This window comes from Mobula birostris, chromosome 1 (assembly GCF_030028105.1).
Source record: "Mobula birostris isolate sMobBir1 chromosome 1, sMobBir1.hap1, whole genome shotgun sequence".
NCBI lineage: Eukaryota > Metazoa > Chordata > Chondrichthyes > Myliobatiformes > Myliobatidae > Mobula > Mobula birostris.
The window spans coordinates 159,495,027-159,519,042 of record NC_092370.1 but is presented as its reverse complement, the minus strand read 5'-3'; the positions used below and the strand labels follow the sequence as shown (position 1 = coordinate 159,519,042).

The following is a 24,016-nucleotide window of genomic DNA, read 5'->3' as shown; positions in this document are numbered from 1 at the left end:
TCTTTTTTGAAAGAATCCAGAGAATTGGCCTCCACTGCCTTCTGAGGCAGAGCATTCCACAGAACCACAACCCTCTGTGTGAAAAAGTTTTTCCTCAACTCTGTTCTAAATTGTCTACCCCTTATTCTTAAACTGTGGCCTCTGGTTCTGGACTCCCCCAACATTGGGAACATGTTTCCTTCCTCTAGCATGTCCAATCCCTTAGTAATCTTATATGTTTCAATCAGATCCCCTCTCATCCTTCTAAATTCCAGTGTATACAAGCCCAGTCGCTCCAGTCTTTCAACATATGACAGTCCTGCCAACCCGGGAATTAACCTCGTGAACCTACACTGCACTCCCTCAATAGCTAGAATGTCCTTCCTCAAATTTGGAGACCAAAACTGCACACAATACTCCAGGTGCATGATGCAACCTGTCAGACTACAATGCATTCGTGCTGATGGGACCTTTACTCATTGCTGGGGATCCTATCACTTTGCTGGCATTGGCACAAATAAACAAACAAACAGACAAATAAATAAATAAACAGACAGATTAAATAGACAGATCAAATAGACAGATAAATAGACAGATAGACCGATAGACAGATAAATAGACAGATGGATAGACAGATAGATAGATAGATAAATAGACAGATGAATAGACAGATAGACAGATTACATAGATAGATTGATAGACAGATAGATTGATAGATAAATAAACAGACATAAATAGACAGATGGATAGACAGATTAGATAGATCGATGGAAAATAATAAAAGCATGAGTTGTAGAGTCCTTGAAAGAGAACCTACAGGTTCTGGAATCATTTCAGCGTCTAGGTGTGTGAAATTATCCACATGCTTTTGAGGTCTGATGGTTGTAGTGTAATAACTGTTCCCAAACCTGGTCATGTGGTGCCTAAATTCCTCTCCCTTCTGCGTGATGGTGGTAGTGGGAATAGACCATGGCCTGGATGATGAGGGTCTTTGATGATGAATACTGCTTTCTTGTGGCAGTGCTCCTTGTAGATGTGCTCAATGATGGGCGGGGGGATTTTCTTGTGATGGACCGGGCTATATCCACTACTTTTGTAGGGTTTTCCATGCTTGGGAACTGGTGTTTCCATGCCAGGCCATGATACAACCAGTCAGGATACTCCCCATTGTGTATCTATAGAAGTTTGTCAAAGTTTTAGATGACATGTTCAATCTGTACAAACTTCGAAGAAATTAAAACCATAAGAATTAGAGGCACTGCCGTGGCTTCCTTGTAATGGCACTTACATGCACGCCCCAAGTCAGATCCTCTGAAATGATAATGCCAAGCAATTAGGTACTGGAGCCTGAAGATGCACACTCAAATGTTTTAAGAAAAGTTTCGTCTTCACTGCCAATCAGATTTCTGTACAGTCCATAAACGTTATTTTTGTCTGTTTTTGTTCTACTTTGTTTAATGTATTTCTTATTGTAACTTATAGTATTTGTTTATGTATCACGCTGCACTGCTGCTGCAGCAGAACAAATTTCACGACGTATGTCAGTGAAAATAAACCAGATTCTGATTCTGATTCATAATCTTACTAACCTCTATCAGATTTCCCTTCACCTCTGTTGCTCCAGAGAAAACGATCCTAATGTGTCTAACCATTCTTTATAGCCTTCTGATTGAGGCAACTTCCGAGGAAACCTTTTCTGTGCCTCTCCTGAGCCTCCACGTCCTTCCACATTGGTGTGTCTGGCAAAATCACCTCCTTCTGTTCACGTGTAGCCGCATCACAGGCACCTTCTCACGTCCTCTATCTCAGTAATGACATCTACTGGGGTATAAACCCTCTCTTCCTTCTGTCTATGATTTGTTGCAGCCTCTGAGATTTACCATAAACCCTGTCTGAGGCTGGTCTGCCACTGCATTGTCCACCAGCCAAATTTTATAATATTGGCTTGTACTTTGCAATCAATTTTGCATGGACTGTTTTTCCCTCACTTCATCTCACCATGATTGATTGGGAATTTCCCAGTGTCAGGTTGTCAAGGTAGAACCAACCATCTCCACAATTGCTGCAGAGAACATATACTCCACAATGATCCTTTGTCATGTCAACTCCATCACCAGTGTTGCAATGTGTTTCACCAAATAAAATCCATTTGCAGAGTGTGCAGATAAACACACAAGGAGTCACAAAGTGAGACCGCTTTATGGAAGACCCTCATACACAGCCTCCCTTAAACATTCTATAAAATTGATACAGTGATAAGGTCACTTGGTCACATAAAATAATCCTTAAAAAAGTACCAGCCTGAAAGCGATTATTACAGCTCACGGATAATGTTACTTCAACGTAGTCACTCACTGTCTCACAAATACCTCTTGGTAGGGCATGGAAAAAGGCCAATTGTAACGTCCTTGCCTCAACAATGATGTCACAACCCTGAGGACTGGCAACACAACAATATTTTGCAAACATATGACTCACATCCTGAGCTTGGAAAGGACACAACCGTGTGGCTCTTCGCATTAGCCACAGACTGTTTCTAGGCACAGAGCAAGAGAGGAAAGCCACACTCACTTTCTGTTCAACTGCCTCTTCACTTCTGCTTTGGGATTTCCCAAGTCTGCAGAACTGTAGACTTGGCAACCCTTTCAGACACAGGCACAGCTATCTGACTGCAGATAGCCTCAGCCCTTCTCAGTATATCATGGCGTCATAGGAATGCTAGTGCAGACTTTGGGACGTGGGCCTGCTGATGTGTGAGGGTGAGTCAGTCAGGGTAAAGGACGGACTTCACTCCATCATTCCTGAGAGCACTGGCTGCTCCAGTGGGCACCACCATCCATTCTGCCATAACTGTGGCATGTACAATATTGACTCTGAACTATCCTTGTTGTCCTAAGGCTCTATCCCTTTAAGGATTGGCTCAGGGGACCAATTGTATTGTTGCAAAGTTTTATAGCGGGTAATGTTCCAGATGCACTGTGTATGTCGGGGGTGGGGGGGGGAACAGAGTAACAAATGTTGTCTGCTTTAGTTTTGAAAAGTAATTTATCATTAATTTCAATTGCTATTTTCCAGAATTTTAAAGTGAACAATACCGAGACATACTGCCAGAAGTGCTGGTTGATAAGGTGATGAAGTTAGACTGGCCAGGCCCAAATGAGGAAAAATGTTCTCACCCCAAAGAGGTAAAGGTGAATGTGTACTTAGAGGTAATGAGGTGCATGATTCTATTGAGGGAATGCACGATAGAGCATTTGCTAGTGCCCAGATCACTGGCATTCTTCTCACTACTAACATGTTTTAGATTCTTCCTTACTTCTAATATTTGTATATCTGTGCACTTGTAGTGCTACTGTGACACTGTAATTTCCTCTATCAGGCAGGAGGTACAAAAGTCTCAGGTCCCTCACCACCAGGTTCAGGAACAGTTATTACCCCTCAACTATCAAACTCCTGAACCAGCATGAATAACTTTACTCACCCAAACTCTGAACTGATTCCACAGCATCATATACAAAAGTCTTAGGCACACGTACATAGCTGGGGGGCCTAAGATTGTTGCGCAGTATTACAGTATTTTATGTTTTGCATTGTACTATGGCTGCAAAAATAAATCCTGACATCTATGAGTGATGATATACCTCATTCTGATCTGGGTCCCTATTGTAGACTGAGAGTGGGGAGGGGACAGGAAGAGGGGTACCGTGATTGGGAAAAGGAGAAGGGAGAGGGGAAGGAGTGGGAAGCACTAGAGAGACAGTCTGTAATGATCAATAAACCAAATGTTTGGAATCAAATAACCTTACCTGGTGTCTCAGGGCTGGGTGTGTCTGAGCCCCCCACCCCTGCCACTCCTCTGCCACCTGTCCCACACCCCACCCTCGCCATTCCAAACATCCTTTGCTCCTGCCAGATTTTAAAACTTGCTCTCCACCCAACATTGACAAATACAGTTCTGTGCAAAAGTCTTAGGCACCCTAACTATACAGTGCCTATAAAAAATATTCACCGCCCCCCCCCCCCAGAAGTTTTCATGTTTTATTGTTTTACAACATTGAATCACTGTTGATTTAATTTGGCTTCTTTTGACACTGATCAACAGAAAAAGACTTTTCATGTCAAAGTGAAAATAGATCTCTACAAAGTGATCTAAATTAATTGCAAATATAAAACACAAATAATTGATTGTATTGACCCCCTTTAGTATGACACACCAAGTCATCACTGGTGCAGCCAATTGGTTTTAGAAGTCACATAATTAGTTAAACGGGGATCGCTGTGTGTAGTCAAGGTGTTTCAATTGATTGTAGTAAAAATACACCTGTATCTGGAAGGTCCAATTGCTGATGGGTCAGTATCCTGGCAAAAACTACACCATGAAGAAAAAGAACACTCCAAGCAACCCCGCAAAACACTTATTGTAAAGCACAAGTCCGGAGATGGATGCAAGAAAATTTCCAAGTCACTGAACATCCTTTGGAGTACAGTTCAGTCAACATCGAGAAATGGAAAGAATATGGCACAGCTGTAAATCTGCCTGGAGCAGGTCACCCTCGAAAGCTGAGTGACCGTGCAAGAAGGGGATTGGTGAGGGAGGCCACCAAGAGACCAATGACAACTCTGGAGGAGTTGCAAACTTCAGTGACTGAGATGGGAGAGACTGCACATAGAATAACTGTTGCCCTGGTGCTTCATTAGTCACAGTTTTATGGAAGAGTGGCAAAGAGAAAGCCACTGTTGAAAAAGATTCACATGAAATCTGAGTTAGTGTTTGCCAGAAGGCATGTGGGAGACTCTGAAGTCAGCTGGAAGAAGGTTCTATGGTCTGATGAAACCAAAATTGAGCTTTTTGGCCATCAAACTAAATGCTATGTTTGGCGTAAGCTAAACACTGCACATAATTAAAAACACACCATCCCTACCGTGAAGTATGGCGGTGGCTGTATCATACTGTGGGAATGCTTCACTGCAGCAGGCCCTGGAAGGCTTGTGAAGGTAGAGGGTAAAATGGATGCAGCAAAATACAGTGAAATCCTGTTGGAAAACTTGGTGCAGTCTTCAAGACAACTGTGACTTGGGAGAAGATTTGTTTTCCACTAAGACAATGACCCCAATTATAAAGCCAAAGCTACACAGGATGGCTTAAAAACAACAAAGTTAGTGTCCTGGAGTGGCCAAGTCAGAGTCTAGACCTAAATCCTATTGAGAATTTGTGGCTGGACTTGAAAAGGGCTATTCACTTATGATCCCCGTGCAATCTGGCAGATCTTGAGCAGTTTTGTAAAGAAGAATGGGGGAAAAATTGCAGTGTCCAGATGTGCAAAGCTGTTAGAGACCTATCCACACAGACTCAAGGCTTTAATTGCTGCCAAAGGTACTAAATACTGACTTGAAGAGGGTGAATACTTATGTAATCAATTATTTTGTATTTTATATCTATAATTAATTTAGATTACTTTGTAGAGATCTGTTTTCACTTTGACACAAAGTCTTTTTCTGTTGATTAGTGTCAAAAGAAGCCAAATTCAATGTTGTAAAACAATAAAACATTAAACATAGTTTAATTAGATTATGAAGACACACAGTCCTCTTTTATTGTCATTTAGTAATGCGTGCATTAAGAAATGATACAAAATTTCCTCCGGTGTGATATCACAAAACATAGGACAGACCAAGACTGAAAAAACTGACAAAACCACATAATTATAACATATAGTTACAACAGTGCAACAATACCATAACTTGATGAAGAAGTCCATGAGCACAGTAAAAGTTCAAAGTCTCTCAAATGTCCCACATCTCACGCAGACGGGAGAAGGAAGAAAAACTCTTCCTGTCATGCCCGACCACGGTCCGACTCTGAGTCATCCAAAAACTTCAAGCCTCCAAATCAGCTCTCCGACACCGAGTACTGAGCGCCATCTCTGTCCGAACGATTCGACCTCAATCTCGGTCGCTAACAGCAGGCAAAGCCAGGGATTTTGAGGCCTTCCCTCCGGAAGATTCCCGACTGCACAGTAACGACAGCAACGAACGAGCATTTCAGAAATTTCTCCATATGTTCCTCTGTGCTTTCACGTCCATCTCCATCAAATCAGAATTGTCGACGGCCCCTATTTAACGGATACGACATCATTTTTCGCCGGAGGGCTGAGTACACGCGGTGCGCTGCTCTCTCTCCTCCCACTATTTGTCTTCTTTTGCACATTGGTTCTTTATTTATGTATAGATTTTCATAAATTCTAATGTATTTATTTTATTTTCTGGTAAATGCCTGCAAGAAAATGATTCCTAAATTAGCAGAAGGTAGCATATGCTGACATATACATACTTTGATAATAAATTTACTTTGACTTTGATTTTGGATTTCAAGTCAAGTGCCTGTGTGAAGATTGGAGAGACAATTTTACTTTGTGTTTTGATCTAGCTGTGGAGGATAAATTAGAGGAAATGAAGGCCAAGATGTGATTGTTGTCAAAGGCAGGGGAGGAGAGGTCTGCACTCGCGTTCCAGGACATGTTTGATACACTGCAGACACACTTCAAGCCCGGAAGTGAATGAGCTGAGTGCTTTTGGATCTCTACATGCAACCAGGGTTAGGGGAATCCACTGACACTTGCTCAATGGAGCTGAGAATGCTGGCAGACTATTGCTGAGTTTAGGGGCTCTCTCAAGCACAGGGCAGCTGATTAGTGAATTTCAAATCCATTCCATTACACAAGATGGAGATAATGAAGTTGCTGTTTAGAAATAGCAATGAACAGCCAAAACAGAAGAGCCCAGATCTGAGAAAGAGTGGGTGGGATGTGGATTGGAAAATCATGTCTATATTCAGTCAATGACAAACAGCAGGTTGAGATGAGCCATGCGGAGTCAAGACTGGGTCAGACTCACAACATCTGTCGAGCTCACTGCACCTTGTACCAGGCGAGGTTGATTCAGTGTATGTTGGTGCCAGGGTGTCCTGTGACATTTCACTTGACTTGATGAGGTGGTGCAGTTGAAACCAACGAGCCATGTGCTGATCATATACAATCAGCCGGCACTGGAAGCAGGCTGTGACATGCCCAGAGAAGGTAATGAACCCAAAGGAACATGGGAGGAACGATGGAATTTTCAAAAAATAAAGAATCACTTTATTTGGCACATGTAATCAAAACATTGAAATGTGTTGTTTGCATCAACAGCCAACACAGTCCAAGGGTGTGCTGGGGTCTGCCGCAAGTGTTGCTCTGCTTTCAACACCAACACTGCAAGCCACAGCTTACTAAACCATACGTCACTGGAGCGTATGTGGGAGGAAACTGGAGCACCTACAGGAAACGCCCATGGTCATGGGGAGAACATCCTCACAGGGAATTGAACCCCAATTGCTGCAGCTGTAAAGCGCCATGCCAACCACTAAGCTGCCTTGCCACTCCTTGTAGAGACAGGAAAGATAATCACTCCCATAATCAGAACTGGTAAAGATGCAGTGAGATGTCCTGAAGCTTGTTCCAGTGCGACACCAGCCACGGATCAGTCTGTCTATCTCCGCGCCACAACGGGTGCCGAGGATACAAAGCCAGAGACAGTCAGCGTGGTGAGCCACAGGTCAATCTCTCACCACTGACTGGAGATGGAGAAGGCCACCAGACAAGTCAGTGGATGAGAGGGCTAGAATATTAGACCACACTTGCAGTATTGTGAGCAGTTTAGGACCCCTTATCCAAGAAAGAAAAATGTGCTGGCAATGGAGAGGTTCCAGAGGAACTTCACGAGAATGATCCTGGTAATGAAAGGGTTAACTTATGAGGAGCTCTTGATGTCTCGGAGCCTGTACTCTCTGCCGTTTAGAAGAATGGGGGGGAATCTCATTGAAACCCACTGAATATTGAAAGCCCTAGACAGAGTGGACATGGAGAGGGTGTTTCCTGTAGTGGGGTAGTTTAGGACCAGGGGACACAGCCTCAGAATAGAAGACATTCCTTTAGAGCAGAGACGTTGAGGAGTTTCTTGAGCCAAAGGGTGGTGAAGCCGTGGAATTCATTGCCACAGATGGCTGTGTAGGCTAAGCCAATGGGTACATTTAAAGTGGAGTTTGATAGGTTCTTGATTAGTGTGTGTTAAATGTCACAAGCTTTGAGTTACTCTCTAAATCCTACTCACCAGCCACAAGGCTCACATCAGGAGTGTGATGGAACACTTTCACTTGCCTGGATGAGTGCAACTTCAACAACAGAGGCTCAACAGCAAACAGGATGTAGGAGCCCACTTGTCAAGCTCCCCATCCACAACCACTCACTCCCTCCATCACTGACCCACAGTGGCAGCAATCTGTACCATCTACACGACCCACTGCAGCCACTCACCAACCCTCCCTAGACAACACCCTCCAAACCCACAACCCTTACCAGCCAGAAGGACAAGGAAGGTGTCCGTTGATCAGGGTCAATCACGGATGTCTACATGATACAGGGCAGTACGATATGGAGGGCAAACTCTTGCCCAGATAGCAAGCTCCCCTCGCCAAACAACTGATGAACCCAAAGAACGGCAGAGACCGATAAAGTCTAGCACCAGTGGAGTTGCAGGAGTTACCAGTCAGCGTTGAACTCAACATGGGACTGCCTTAGGGGCTCCAGCTCTGGATTTTTCCCTTGGGGTTTACTCCCAAAGACTTCCACATGAGTGGGTATAGCTGAAAGGCAGCAGAGGTTTGAGATCAAGAGTTTTCCTTCTCCCAGATGAGCTGCCAACCAAGGCTGATGAACCCCATCTGCCCGAAGGGACTGGTTTTAAGTGCCAGTAACCCACCTTTGCCCCTTTCTCCTATCAGTAGAAGCAGTTCCACCGGGCTCAGTGCTAGGCCACACGTGAAGGTCAGGAGCTGGACTTGATTGTCACAGGCTATTTGAGGCGCATGCCTTTGGGAGTATTTAACAGGTAGTGGGAGCTTGTTCCCATTACCACCCCCAGCTATAACAACCTGAAGGGACCAGAAGGACAAGGGCAGCAAAAGCAAAGGAATATCTTCAAATGGAAGTTGCCCTCCGAGCCACACTCCATGCTGACTTGGAAGTATATCACTGTTACTTCACCTTCGCTGGGTCAGAATCGTGGAGCTCTGTCCCCAGTGCGTGCACCTGCCACTCAAGTAGTGCAGTTGTTCAAGAAGGCAGCTCATCGGCCACCCTCTCGAGAGCAACCCGGGATTGGCAATAAATATTCCTGTTATACGTACCTGGTCTGAATTACAGACTCCTGGAAGGACTCAGCAAGTCAGGCAGCATCTGAGGAAACCAGCAGATAGTGCTTGAGCCTTTGAGCTCCTCTGGCAGATTTCTGATCTGGATTTCCTCATCTGCAGCTTCTTGTGCCTCCTAAATTACAAATTGGTCTCCAGTGTCCCAAAGAGAGAGAGATGGAGGCTTAATGGTCTGGGGAAGTAGGGAGAGGAATGCATTTTCCCTGAGAGCCAGCACAAACTTGATGAACTCGACCGTCAGACTTCAGGAACATGTGCCATATGGAAATATAAGCAGCTGAATACAACAGTTTACACTTGGTGACATCAGAGAGATCGACTCCCGGCCAGCTGCAGCAGACAGCCCTGGGAGGCTCTGTCTCATTAAATGCCTTTGCACCTTCCCATGCCAGCTGGAAAACCAACAGCCTTTGCCCCTCAGTTACAGTACGAGCCCAGACTATCATTTATCACACCCAGAGAAGCATTCAAACCAAATTTATACAAGTCGCATTTCAACTATTGTGATGTTTCATTGTTGAGAGCAGTGTTTTTAATTCCTGGCGGGTTTGTAAGTCTGAGCCAGGATTGTTACCCTTTCTGTGCTGAGTTCACTGTGACCTCAGCTTGGACTATATTTAGTCTCAGCGCGCCTGGGTTAACAGAGTGGGGGAGGGGTGGAGCTGCTGTTCCTTCTCACTCCAAAAGCTCCAGAGTCTGATTAGCTTCCGCTGCAAAATGTGGGTCATTGGTCGAGAGCAGAATTAGAAGCTGCTCCTGTCCAAATCTCAGGCTTGGTTCCCTAGTCTCAAGGAGTCAAAGACCATGTAATAGGGTGACACAGTGAAACAGCTGGGTAGAGCTACTTCCTCACAGCTCTATTGACCAGGGTTCGATCCTGACCTCTGGTGTTATTACACGTTTTGTGTTTGCTCAGGGTTCTCCATTTCTGAGCTCGTTCGGAAGGCATTTGGCGTGGGTGCCTTTATTGGACGAGGCAGTGAATATAGGAGTTGGGACGTCATGTTATGGTTACATAAATTGCTGATAAGGCTGCACAGAGTATTCTGTACAGATTTGGTCGCCGTGCCATTGGAAGAGTATGATTAAGCTGCAGTAAACTTCACACTGACGTTACCTGGATGGCAGGGGTGGCTTTAATTATAAGGAGAGACTAGATGGGTTGGGGCTGTTTTCCTTGCAGCATAGAAAGCTGAGGTAGTAGACTTATACAGTCATGATGGGCTTAAACAAGGTAGACAGTCACGGTCTTTTTCCCATGGTAGGGGAGACTAAAACTAGAGGTTATAGGATCAAGAGTGAGCGAGGAAAGATTTAATGGAGCGTGTTTTCTACACAAAGGGGGATGGGTACATGGAATAAGCTACTGGAGGAAGTGGTAGAGGCATACAATTAAAACATTGAAAAGACATTTGGACAGATGCATGGATTGGAAATGTTTAGAGGGATATGGGCCAAATGGGACTCGTGTAGATTGGCATCTGGGTAGACACGAACAACTTGGGCCAAGAGGCATGTCTCCACACTGTATGACTCTATGAATCTGAAAGGCGGTGTGTGTTGTTGGAGGAGCAGTTGGGTTAACCCTCATGGAGTCACCCCTGAGGAAGGAACCACGTTGACTAAGACCCAACAAGAGAGAGGCAGCCATAGGGCAGGAAAATGGAGGTGAGTGAACTTTAACACATTTATATTCACATGTGCATGAAGGAATATTCCCTGAACCGTCCTTTCTGGTTTCTTGTTATAGAACATAAAAACATAGAAAACCTACAGCACAATACAGGCCCTTCGGCCCATAAAGCTATACCGAACATGTCCTTACCTTAGAACTACCTAGAGTTACCCACAGCCCTCTATTTTTCTAAGCTCCATGTACCTATCTGGAGTCTCTTAAAGGACCCTATTGTATCCACCTCCACCACCGTCGCCGGCAGCCCATTCCACGCACTCACCACTCTCTGCGTAAAAGGCTTACCCCTGACATCTCCTCTGTACCTATTTCCAAGCAGTTTAAAACTGTGCCCTCTCACGCTAGCTATTTCAGTCCTGGGAAAAAGCCTCTGACTATCTCCAAAAATATTATGGTACAGCTTTCCTCAAGGAACCCTTCCCGCGGGGCTGATTTGAATAGAACTGCAGAGCACACGCAGTTCCCTTGTCTGTTCAATCCAGTGACGGTCACAAAATTCCTACTGCATCTTCATTATAGGAACTTTTCGTAAATTCATTTTTAGGATCTGGGTATCATTTTTAAGGCCAGCATTTACTGTCTGTCCCTAACTGCCCGAGTGGTTAGCTCAATCATTTCAAAGTTACCCATCCTGCCACAGTGGCTTGAACGCTGAAACCTAGACTCCAGGCAGATCTAAACCTGGGCAAGTAGATTCATGTAAAATAAACATCTTGGTCAGCATGGGCCAGTTGGACTGAAAGGCTCTTTTCTATGTTATACAACTCTATGACTCTCTGGTGCAGTAGTGAGGGAGCACGGCACTGTCACTGGTGCTGCCCTTTGCATGGGACTTTGAACAGGGACCCCCATCTTGTGGCGGCAGCTGGTGGTGTGGGACCTGAGGCTCCTGAACATGCTTTTTGATGGCAGAAGTGAGAAGAACCAGGGTGTTGAGGATCTACTTCCCTGCAACGGTGCCCCCTGTAAATCTGATCCATGGTGGAGGGGGGGCTTTACCCGTGATGGACTGGGCCGTATCCACTACTTTTTGTTGGATTTTCCATTCAAGGGCATTGGTGTTTCCATACCAGGCCATGAAGCAACCAGTCAGTGCTAAAGAAGTTTGTCAAAGTTTTGAATGACATGCCAATTCTGTGCAAACTTCTAAGGAAGTAGAGGCACTGCTAAGCCGTTTTGTAATGGACCCAAAACAGATCCTCTGAAATAATAGTGCCAAGGATTTTAAAGTTGCTAACCCTCTCTTTCTCTGATCCCCTGATGAAGACTGGCTCATGCTCATGTTTTCCTCCTCCTGCAGTCAATAATCAGCTCTATGGTCTTGCTGACATTGAGTTAGTGGTTATTGTTATGACACCACTCAGCCAGATTTTCAACCTCCCTCCTGTATGCTGATTCATCACCACCTTTGAATTGGCCAATGACAGTGGTGTCGTCAGCAAACTTGACTATGGCATTGGAGTTGTGCTCAGCCTCACAGTCGTAAGTGTAAAGTGAGTAGAACAAGGGGCTCAGCACACAGCCTTGTGGTGCTCCAGTGCTGACGAGATTGTCGAGGAAATGTTGTCCCCAATCTGAATAGAAGCAACTATTGAGATGAAGGTCTTGAAGCTTATTGATTAGTTTTGAGGGGATAACAGTATTGAATGCAGAGCTGAGCGGAGAGCCAATGAAATGGCATCTGCTGTGGACCTGTTGTGATGATCGGCAAATTGGAGCAGATCCAAGTCGCTCCTCAAGCTGGAGTTGATATTTTTTATCACCAACCTCTTAAAGCACTTCATCAGTGGATGTAAGTGCTACTGGGACTATAGTCATTGAGGCAGGTTTCCATGTTCTTCTTGGGCATGGTTTTAGTGAAGCCTGCTTGAAGCAGGTGGGTACCTCAGACTGCCAAGGCAAGAGGTTAAAGATCTCAGTGAAAACACTACTGATTTGACTAGCAAACACAAAGAAATCTGCAGATGCTGGAAATTCAAGCAATGCACACAAAATGCTGGTGGAACACAGCAGGCCAGGCAGAATGGGGCATGGAATTAAAATATGTGGCCACTGGGAGATCCTGCTTTCTCTGGCCAATTCCCATTCTGATATGTCTATCCTTGGCCTCCTCTACTGTCAAGATGAAGCCACACTCAGATTGGAGGAACAACACCTTATATTCCGTCTGGGTAGCCTCCAACCTGATGGCATGAACATTGACTTCTCTAACTTCCGTTAATGCACCTCCTCCCATTCTCACCCCATCCCTTATTTATTTATTATTTTTCCCCTTTTTTCTCTCTCTGTCCCTCTCACAATTACTCCTTGCCTGCTCTCCATCTTCCTCTGGCACTCCCCTCCCCCTTTCTTTCTCCCTAGGCCTCCCATCCCATGATCCTCTCCCTTCTCCAGCCTTGGATCCCTTTTGCCAATCAACTTTCCAGCTCCTAGCTCTATCCCTCCCCCTCCTGTCTTCTATCATTTCAGATCTCCCCCTCCACCTCCACCTCCCCCTCCCACTTACAAATCTCTTACTATTTCTTCTTTCAGTTAGTCCTGAAAAAGGGTCTCGGCCTGAAACATCGACTGTGCTTCTTCCTATGGATGCTGCCTGGCCTGCTGCGTTCCACCAGCATTTTGTGCGTGTCATTTGAATAGCACAAGTCTTCAGAACTCGGCCAAATATTCTGTCTGAGCTGGGTATTTTCCATGGGTTTACCCTCCTGAAGGATTCTTTCACATCGGCCTCAGACACTGAAATCACAAAGTCAACAGGACTGTGAGAGTTTGCGAAGGTTCCTCCATGTTTTGTTGGCCAAAAAGAGCATAAAAGGCATCTGTGAGCAAAATCTTGTTGTCACCTATACAGTATCACTTGGTTTTACTTTGTAGGAGGTGATGGAATTCAAATTCTGCTACAGCTGTCAAGCATCCTTCTTTGATTCAAGTTTGGTCCAGAAATGCCACTTTGATTGTGAGATGGCTTTCGGGAGAACTGCCTGGACTTCTTGTACAAACAAGAGAAACTCTGCGGATGCTGGAAATCCGAGCAACACACACAAAGTGTTGGAGGGGCTCAGTTGGCCAGGCAGCATCCATGGAAAATAGTACAGTCAACGTTTCGGGCCAAAACCCTTCAGCAGAACTGGAGAAAAAACATGAGGTCAGAGTTAGAAGGTAGGGGGTGGCAAGAAAGAAATGCAAGGTAGTAAGTGATAGGTGAAACCGGGAGGGGTGAAGTAAAGAACTGGTAAGTCAATTGGTGAAAGAGGTACAGGGCTGAAGAAGGGGAGTCTGATGGGAGGGGACAGAGGTCATGGAAGAAAGGGAAGGGGAGGAGCACCACAGCGAGGTGATGGGCAGGTAAGGAAATAAGGTGAGAGAGGGAAATGGTGAAGAGTGGGAGGACATTACCGGAAGTTCAAGAAATCGAAGTTCATACCATCAGGTTGGAGGCTACCCAGACAGAATATAAGGTATTGCTCCATCTACTAGAGAGTGGTCTCATTGTGGCAGTAGAGGAGGCTACCGACTGACATGTCAGAATGGGAATGAGAAGTAGAATTAAAATGGGTGGCCACTGGAAGATCCCATTACTTCTGGAGAACGGAGTGTAGGTGCTCGGCGAAGCGGTCTCCTAATCTATAATGGGTCTCACTGATGTTTGGGAGGCCACACCTGGACTTCTTGTATTTTACTTTCCTGTCAGATGTGAAAGGCACTGATCTGGCCTTCAGCAGATTGCAGATGTCTTGCTTCTTCCAGGACTTCCGGTTGGAGAAGACTGAGTGACTTTGTGGGGACACTCATCCACAAGTGTCTTTATAAGGTCCATGACAACTGTGGCGTATTCATTCGGGTCCTTTAGAAGGGCCGAGTCCACCAACTTGAAGCAGACCTGTAGCTGCCCCTTCGCCTCTCGCGACCACATCGCTGTTGTCCTTCGCCCTGGAGCTTTGCCTGTATGCAGGTAGCAGTACAGCAAGATGACTAGCTTTCCCAAAACGTGGTCTATGCATATGGCATGCTTGCATTCATTGGGCAGAGCACTGAGTATAAGAGCAAGGAGTTCACATCAGAGCAAGATAAAACTTTGGTTCAGCCAGACTTGGAGTATTATGTACTATTCTGGTTGCCCCATTCAAGGAGGATGTGGGGGCTTTGAAAACAGTTCAGAAGAGGTTTACCAGAATGCTGCCTGAATTAGAAGGCATGTGATTAGAGGTTGAACAAGCTTTAATTGCTTTTTCTGGACTGTCGGATGCTGTGGGAGACCTGATAGAATTTATAAGATCATGAGAGACACTGATAGGGTAGACAACCAAAGGTTCTTTTCCCCTGGGTAGAAATGCTGAATTCTTGAGGGCATAGCTTTAAGGTGATAGAAGGAAAGTTTAAAGGGGATGTGGGAGGCCAAGGTTGTCATGGGGATAAGACGTTGAAGTCATCTTGTAGATGGGTTAATGAGGACCAATATTCCCTCTGCACATTGAGGCTAATAATTTGTGATGCAATTACAAAGCCACTACCCTCCCCCACCTGGGACAGTCCGACCAGTTTTCATTGTTTCTACTTCCCAAGTATAGCCCCGTCATTAAACGTGTGAAACCCACAATGAAGACTATTAAGATCTGGCTGGAGGGCGCTGACTCTGCTCTTCAGCACCAATTCCGGCACACAGACTGGAATGCGTTTGCTGCCAATGCCACCACAGACCCTCAGATTAACATCGATTTATATACCAACTCTGTCCCTGAGCACATCAACAAGTGTGTAGATAGAGTGACATCACAAAGACAAATAAAAGTTTTCCCCAGTCAGAAACTATGCATGAACAGAGAAGTTCACCTCCTGCTCAAAGCCAGAGATTCAGCCTTCAGGTCTGGAGACTGGGAGGCTGACAGCTCAGCCAGGGCCAACCTGAGGAGGGGAATCTCTCAGGCTAAACACATATACAAACAGAGGATCGAGGAGCATTTCAACTCCTCGGACCCCCAGCGCATGTGGCATAGCATACAGGTCATTACAGACTTCAAACCACCTAGTACTGTTCCCCCTTGCAGCTTTGCTTCCCTCCCTGATGAGCTCAATTACTTTTACGCTCACTTTGACCGAGAGAACAAGGAGGTCACCCTCAAAACGGATCTCCCACCTGGTTAGCTGCCTCTCTCTCTTTCCACCTCCGATGTCTGCGCCACCCTGAGCAGGGTGAATGTACGGAAGGCAGCTGGTCCGGATGGAATACCTGGCCGTGTGCTCAGAGTCTGTGCAGGACACTTGGCCAGGATCTTCACGAACATTTTTAATCCGTCCCTGGCCCAGGCAGTTGTCCCCACAAGCTTCAAGATTGCCACCACCGTGCCAGTGCTGAAACATTCCACTGCCACGGGCCTGAATGACTTCTGTCCAGTTGCACCCACCCCCATCATTGCAAAGTGCTTTGAGAGACTGGTTCTACCATATCTGAAATCCTGTCTGCCCACTACCCTGGATCCCCATCAATTTGCCTATTGCGCCAACAGGTCAACAGAGGATGCCATCTCCACAGCACTTCACTCTGCCCTGACCCACCTGGACAGCCTCAACTCTTACGTCAGAATGCTGTTCATTGACCTTAGTTCGCCATTCAATACTGTGATCCCCTCCAAGCTGATCACTAAACTTCGCCAGCTTTGTATCAGCTCATCCCTCTGCAATTGGACCTTGGACTTTCTGACTAACAGACCCCAATCAGTTAAGTTAAACAACCTCTCCTCCTCCACTCTCACCCTGAGCATTGGTGTGCCTCAAGGCTGTGTGCTGAGTCCTCTTCTGTACTCCCTTTTCACCTATGACTGCGCTCCTGTACACAGTTCTAACTTCATCATCAAGTTCGCAGATGGCACCACGGTGGTTGGCCTGATCAGAGAGGATGACGAGACGGCCTACAGGGATGAGGTCCAGCACCTGACCACGTGGTGTGCCGACCACAATCCGGCCCTTAACACCCAGAAGACCAAGGAGATCATTGTGGACTTCAGGCATGCTAGGAGCCACACTCACGTCCCCATCTACATCAACGGAGCTATAGTGGAGTGTGTATCAAGCTTCAAATTCCTTGGTATCCACATTTCCGATGATCTCACCTGGTCCCTGAACTCCTCCATCCTGATCAAAAAGGTGCAACAGCACCTTTATTTCCTGTGAAGCATCAAGAAAGCTCACCTCTGTCCCAGGATACTGACAGACTTTTACCACTGTACCATTGAGAGTATACTCACCAACTGTATCTCAGTGTGGTATGGCAATTGTCCCATATCGGACTGCAAAACACTCCAGCGTGTAGTGAAAATTGCCCAGTGGATTATCGGCACCCGATTACCCACCATTGAGAACATCTACCATAAACGCTGCCTGGGCAGGGTGAAAAACATTATCAAGGATGCATCTCATCCTAACCATGGACTTTTTACTCTCCTCCCATCCAGTAGGCACTACAGGAGCTTCCACTCCTGCACCAGCAGGCACAGGAAGAGCTTCTTCCCTGAGGCTGTGACCCTGCTGAACCTCACATCACAGCGCTAAGCAGTATTGCACCCATATTGTACTGTCTCAGTACTTTTATGTTTGTGTGCTGTAACACTTACTTTTTATTCGCAGTTATTTTGCAAATAACACTATTCTTTTGCACTTCTGGTCAGATGCTAATTGCATTTCATGTGCTTTGTATCTGTACTCGGCACAATGACAATAAAGTTGAATCTAATCTAATCACTTTGAAAATCTATCCAATTAACCACACTTTCCTGCTCTACCCCATTTACCAACTCATTTGTAAAATATAAACCTAATTCCCTTTCTGAAAGCTCCCACTACCTTCTTGGGCAATACATCTAGAATGCAAACGGTTCCCCCTATGCCACTCCCGAACTTCTCAACAACTCTTAAATCTAGTTACCAGCTCTGCAGGCAGAGTAAGTAGTTAACTTTGATTTACTCACTGTAATAGCCATTTTCAAAACCTCCATCAGATTCACCCTCAACCACAAATGTTGTGACGATTACAATCCTGACTTTGCAAACCCCATAGAAAGCTGAAGTCCCCTATCCCTCCTGTCAACTATGTCCCTCTCTGAAGCCTGGTCACCCTTCTACCATCTATCACATGGTTTCCAAGAGCTATAAAGTCCATATTTACCACAGCTTCCTTTACCCTGTTCTTCTGTCAATAATGCCAAGGACTCCATTTACCTTTTCTAAGTTGCCTTGCCATTCCCAAAGCCTCATCTACATGAACACTAAACTTGCCCTGATCTGCTCTCTGCCTTTCCAAATGCATCGCTTGTTAAACATAACACTCAGATTTATTTACAGCCAATGCAATAACACAGAAGCAGGAAAGCTGAGAGTCCCAATCCTGCAAATACTTAGAAAACAATAATGAAATAATCAGTCCACAGAAGATTAAACCATCCGATTCAGAACACAATGTTCTGATGTAGAAAGGTTTGGGGTAAGTGGCCTTTTGAGACTTCCTGACATTATATCTGCCCAAGAGTACTTACATTGCTAATTTAGGTCACGGGGGTAATGCGTAACCAAAACCACTGAACTGCAAACTGAGCAAATGGTTCTGCAAAAGGTTGGCAGTGCATAACTTAATCAAGTGATGTTTAGTAAGAAGCTGTCAAAGACTCAAATCAGAAACACAGCAAATCGCAGTTAGTTGTTCATATATTGGCTAGCTTTTGTATATTAATTAAGACTTTGATCATATGTAATTAGATTAGCACTGGGGCTGATGTTTTGCATGAATATAAGAACTAAGCATGCTGAATAGCAGAGTTTCTGCAGTTGACCATGTCCTCTATGAAGCCTGGTCACCCTTGTGCTGCCTGACATACTGTTTCCAAGAGTAGTAATGGTAGCGTATTGGTCAGCACAATGCTTTACAGTACAAGAGACCCGGGTTCAATTCCTGTCACTGCCTGTAAGGAGTTTGTATGTTCTCCCCGTGACCATGTGCTCTGGTTTCCTCCCTGTGCCCTGGTTTCCTCCCACAGTCCAGTGATATACTGGGTAGGTTAACTGTTCATTGTAAATTGTCCCGTGATTAGGCTGGCATTGGGTGCCATGGCTCAAAGGCCCAATTCCACACTCTGTCTCAATAAATATATAATGTTTTACCCATTGCCATTCATTTTAGCACTTACAGAAGATAGAACAGTACAGCACAGCACAGGCCCTTCAGCCCACAATTGTGCACTGACCTATATGACCCAGCCCATGATCAATCTAAGCCTTCACTCCCTACACAGCCTATAACCCTCCATTTTTCTTACATCTATGTGCCAAAGAGTCTTAGATGTCCCTACTGTGTCAGCCTCTACCACCATTGCGGTAGTGCATTCCACACACCCATCACTGTGTGTGTAAAATGCATGATAAGTTCGTGGCCTAAGGTAGGAGGAGATGAGTTATACAGCTCTCATTACATGCACGCGCAGTTCAACTCGTTAAGTGATTATGCAGACCACGAACTTGTCAATCACCCCTGCTGCGGACCACTTTCTGGATGTCCAAGATGCCGACTTCTACAAGGAAGGATCCCTATGCTCCACGACCGCTGGACTAAGTGTGTAAATGTAGGAGGGGACGATGTTGAAAAATAAATGTGCTAGGTTTTCTAAAATTGACTCCTTCTACCTTAGGCAATGAACTTATCAATCACCCCTCATAGAATCTTACAGCAGATACTTCAGTCCACAATGCAGTGTCAAACTTTTAACCCGTCCTAACATCAAACTAACACCTCCCTATTACATAGTCCTCCACCTTTCTATCATCTATGTGCCTATCTAAGAGTTTTTTTCAAATATCCCTACTATAGAGGGAGTACAAAGGAGGTTCACTAGACTGATTCCTGGGATGGCAGGACTTTCATATGATGAAAGACTGGATCGACTAGGCTTATACTCGCTGGAATTTAGAAGATTGAGGGGGGATCTTATTGAAGCATATAAAATCCTAAAGGGATTGGACAGGCTAGATTGCAGGAAGACTGTTCCCAATGTTGGGGAAGTCCAGAACGAGGGGTCATAGTTTGAGGATAAAGGGGAAGCCTTTTAGGACCGAGATGAGGAAAAACTTCTTCACACAGAGAGTGGTGAATCTGTGGAATTGTCTGCCACAGGAAACAGTTGAGGCCAGTTCATTGGCTATATTTAAGAGGGAGTTAGATATGGCTCTTGTGGCTAAAGGGATCAGGGGGTATGGAGGGAAGGCTGGTACAGGATTCTGAGTTGGATGATCAGCCATGATCATACTGAATGGCGGTGCAGGTTCGAAGGGCTGAATGGCCTACTCCTGCACCTATTTTCTATGTTTCTATGTTTCTATATCTGACTCTACCACCAACCTTGGCAGGGTGTTCCATTCACCCAACATTGTGTAAAAAACATGTCTCTGACATTTGCCCCCTGCCCCCATACTTTCCACCAATCACCTTAAAATTATCCCCTCTTGTATTAGCCATTTCCACCCTGAGAAAAAGTCTCCGGCTATCCACTTCATTTATGCCTCTTAACATCTTGAACTCCTCTAGCGATTTGCTTGTCATTCTCCTTCATTCCAAAGAGAAAAGCCCCAGGCTCTGTCTTCAAGTTTGCCTTTTCAAAGTGTATCACTTCACACTTTTCTGGATTGAACTCCATCTGCCACTTCTCAGCCCAGCTCTGCATCCCTCAATGCCCTGTGGAAATCCACACTATCCACACTCCACCGATCTTCGTGTCATCTGCAGACTTACTAACCCACCCGTCCGCTTCCTCATCCAATTCATTTATTAAAACCACAAAGAGTAGAAGTCCAAAAACAGGACATGTGGAACACCACTGGTCACTGACCTCCACGTAGAATATAACCTGTCTGCTGCAACTCTCTGCCTTCTGCAGGCAAGCCAGTTCTGTATCCACTTAGCCAAGTTTACCTGGATCCCAAGCCTCCTGACTTTCTGAATGAGCTTGCCATGGGGAACCTTGTCAAACATCCTGCTAAGATCCATATACACCACATCACATCCACAGATCTACCGTCATCAATGTGTTTTGTCTCCTCCTCCATCAGCCTTGTGAGGCACAGCCTGCTCCCCACAATGCCATTCTGACTATTCTTAGTAAGACTATGCTTCTCCGAATGCTCATGAATCCTTTCCCTAAGAATCCTCTCCATTAGTTTGCCCACCACTGATTTAAGACTCACTGATCAGTAATTCCCAGTATTAGTCCTCTTACCTTTCTTAAATAATGGAATAACTTTTGCTATCCTCCAATCCTTTGGTACAACTCCTATGGCCAATGAAGATGCAATCACCTCAGAAAGCTCTTTCCTCACCTCCTGTAATAACCTGTGGAATATTGCAATGAGCCCAGGGACCTATCTATCCTAATGCTTTTCGGAAGCTCCAGCAGTTTCTCAACACATTGCAGCACATTGGCCTGTTTTATGCTGACCTCACATTCAAGGTCCCTCTTCTTGGAGAACACTGAAGCAAAATTTTCATTAAGGATCTTCAATACTTCCTCGGCTTCCAGGCACATTACCCCTTTGACCTTGAGCGGTCTCACTTTATCTTCCTCTTCTTCACTTACATGTCGGATGCCTTGGGGTTTTCCTTAATCTTACCTGCCAAGGCCTTTTCATGTGCCCTTCCAGCACTCCTAATAAACTCCTTCCTGGGTACATTATAGCCAGAATCCTGTCTGATTTTTGTTTCCTCAGCCTTAAGTATGCTTCGTTCTTCTTCTTGACTAAATGATCCATGTCTTTTGTCAACCATAGTTCCTTCTCACAACCATCCTTTCCCTGTCTCAGTGAGACAAACCTATCCAGTGCCTCTAAACAAACTCTACATTTCTGCTATGCACTTCCCTAAGAACATCTATTCCCAAGTTCCTGTTTAATTTGCAGGCCCCTTTGCAGGAGGAGGAGGAGAAGATGTGGCACGACGCAGCGCACGCGGCCTCTCCAGCAATGATATCTGTTATCTGTAGAGCAGGATGCCGTGCACAATTCTGATTTGATGGAGGCAGACATGAGAAGCACGGAGGAACATCTGGTGAAACTTCTGAAATGCCTGTTTTGCTACCACCGCTACTGTATAATCCAAAATCTCCGGAGGGGAAGGCCCCGAATCCTTGGCTTTGCTTGTTGCTCGGCGGCTGGGGCTGGGGTCGAAGCGCTCGGCAGAGATGGTGCTCGGTGCTCGGTGTCGGAGGGCTGGTCGGAGGCTCGAAATTTTCGGACGGACTCAGAGTCGGTTGTGGTTGGGTGCTTCCAGGATGCTGCATCGGCAAGTTTGCGGCGCTGGAGGTTCATGGCAGGGAGAGTTTTCCTTCCTTCTATTGTCTGCGTGAGATGATGGGGCTACCGGGACTTTGAGACTTTTTTTTACCGTGCCCATGGTCTGCTCTTATCAAATAACGGTATTGTTTTGCACTGTTGTAACTATATGTTATAATTATGTGGTTTTTGTCAGTTTTAGTCTTGGTCTGTCTTGTGTTTCTGTGATATCATACCAGAGGAACATTATATCATTTTTTAATGCATGCATTTCTAAATGAAAATAAACGAGGACTGAGTGTCCTCATAATCTAATCTAATAATATCATCATAATTACCCCCCCCCAATTAAATACTTCCTCATGTTGTCAGCTGTTATCCTTGTCCATGGTTTTGCTAAAGTTCAGGGAGTTCTGGCCATTATATCTAAAATACTCACCCACTGAGATCTGTCACCTGTACAGGTTCAGGTTCATTGCCATATCCAGTACAGAATTCCCTCCAGTCTGCCTGTCCACATACACAGCTAACAAATTCAGCTCTATCTAAATCTTTTGTACTAAGGAGGTGCCAATCTGTAGTAGGAAGCTGCACTCACTCATGACAACAGCCCTGGTGGTTTTCTGCCTTTCCAAAGTCTGCTTTTGGGGGGGTGCAATAGAATACTCCTATAAGAGTGATTGCCCCTTCTTGTTTCTGACTTCCACCCAGACTGACTGAGTAGACAATCCCTCCATGACATCCTCCCTTTCTGCAGCCATTACATTATCCCTGATTAGCAATGCCATTTGCCCAGCTCCCCCCCCCCCAACCCCTTTTAATTATCTCCAAGTCCCTTTTGAAACATCTGAACCCTGGAACAACCAGCAGCCATTCCTGCCCTTGCAATAGTAAATTCTCCATAATTACCATCATAAATCCATGTACTTATGTTGCAAAAATCTTTCTCATAGACTGAAAACTGCTTCATCACACTCAATATAAAATAGTTCAAAATCTTTGGGCAATAAAAGTTGTTTATACAAGATATATATCTCCATAATTTTTCCTCTTCGAATTTCCAACAAATGAAATATGTTCCATATTTGTTAAGCTGACTAAAAGACTTCAATAATCATCCCTAGAGGGACTACAGCCAATAACAAGCCAAATCCATGCATTTCCTGAGAATCGATGGCAGCCAGCCGATGTCTTGGGAATAGAGATATCCACAGCTAAGGCTGTGGAAGCTCCTAGGAGCCCAAATCTGTGGGCTGGTCCTCACAGGGGGAGCTGGTAACAGTCAAAGTGTGCAAAACAATTGGACGGCTTTCACTTGACACTGTTCAACGCACGAAACCTGTGGCTGCTTCAAATTCAGTCTTCTCATCAGAAAGAAATTTCCCCTCAAGCTAAAGAGACATTGGCATCAGTAACTGAGACAACAACAATCCAGTATGGGAAATATATCCAGTAAAAACTAAATATATATGTATATATAATAATCAGGACAGCCACTTATTGGGACAACTCTTAAAGAACAAAAACAAATTGAGAAAATAGCTAGGATTCCTTGAGCTTATTTGGGACAGAATGACCCTTAATTGGGACAGGAGACTTGTCAAACAGTTTCTAACCAGTGTCAGTAACATGCACATAGTGTGGCTATTAGACACTATACTGTGCTTAGAGCGAACAATTTTTAAATAGAGTCACTTGTGTGAGTTTGTGTTCAAAAAATAGTGACTTTTGACACTGATAGTTGGTAAGTAATAAACACTAAGACAATTCAGAACTGTCTTGCTCACTGGGGTTTC

General features: G+C 45.0%; 2 long non-coding RNA genes across 2 annotated transcripts in view; one reads left to right on the top strand and one right to left on the bottom strand.

The window, feature by feature from the left end:
• The first annotated feature begins 2,561 nt into the window (after positions 1-2,561).
• Positions 2,562-23,217, top strand: LOC140201242 (uncharacterized). The gene is made up of 3 exons (XR_011886805.1): positions 2,562-2,738; positions 3,055-3,164; positions 21,849-23,217. It is a non-coding gene; the product is annotated as an uncharacterized lncRNA (long non-coding RNA).
• The window catches only part of LOC140201239 (uncharacterized), a 56,923-nt gene continuing 38,509 nt past the window's right edge, over positions 5,603-24,016 (bottom strand). Inside the window, exon 4 of the long non-coding RNA XR_011886803.1 lies at positions 5,603-6,253. This is a non-coding gene — a long non-coding RNA (uncharacterized lncRNA). The remainder of the gene's footprint in view (positions 6,254-24,016) is intronic.